Source organism: Pteropus alecto, unplaced genomic scaffold (assembly GCF_000325575.1).
Source record: "Pteropus alecto unplaced genomic scaffold, ASM32557v1 scaffold80, whole genome shotgun sequence".
Classification (NCBI taxonomy): Eukaryota; Metazoa; Chordata; class Mammalia; order Chiroptera; family Pteropodidae; genus Pteropus; species Pteropus alecto.
The window spans coordinates 30,536-30,987 of NW_006430460.1; the positions used below are offsets into that span (position 1 = coordinate 30,536).

The 452-nt window shown below is 51.1% G+C and overlaps 1 protein-coding gene across 3 annotated transcripts in view; it reads right to left on the reverse strand.

Moving 5' to 3' along the window:
- FRY (FRY microtubule binding protein) overlaps positions 1–452 on the reverse strand; it is a 261,839-nt gene that overhangs the window by 4,995 nt on the left and 256,392 nt on the right. The window lies entirely within an intron of this gene.

Here is a 452-nt window from a genome sequence, read left to right on the forward strand (position 1 = left end):
CTTGGCTGCGGATCGGTTCTTCTGTGTAAGTTAATCTGCTGGATTCCTTATGGCGTGTTTGCCATTCCAGGTAGGTAGGCCTCACCTGCTGGGTTCTTTACTTTCTCTTTGTTGAAGTTGTTAGTGCTGGGCATCCGCATCACCAGTTTCTTTGAATTCTTTATCAGGCAAATTTCTTATCTCCATCTCCTTAGGGTTTTTTCCTGGTTCCTTAGAGAGCTATTCTGTTTTTTCTTTAACTTTATGAAATAGGTAAAATAGCTCTTTTGTAGTCTTGAAAAAGTGGCCTTGTGTAGAAGCGACCTAGCTGGAGGCTGTGTGCCGGGCTTTCTGAAGGCCACCTGGAGCCAGGCGTGTGCCTGCGGCGTCCGGGGCATCGGGCTCTAAGCGGCCGTCTCCAGGCGGAGGCCCAGGGCGCGCGCAGACACGGGCGTCTCTGTCTCTCTGGGCTC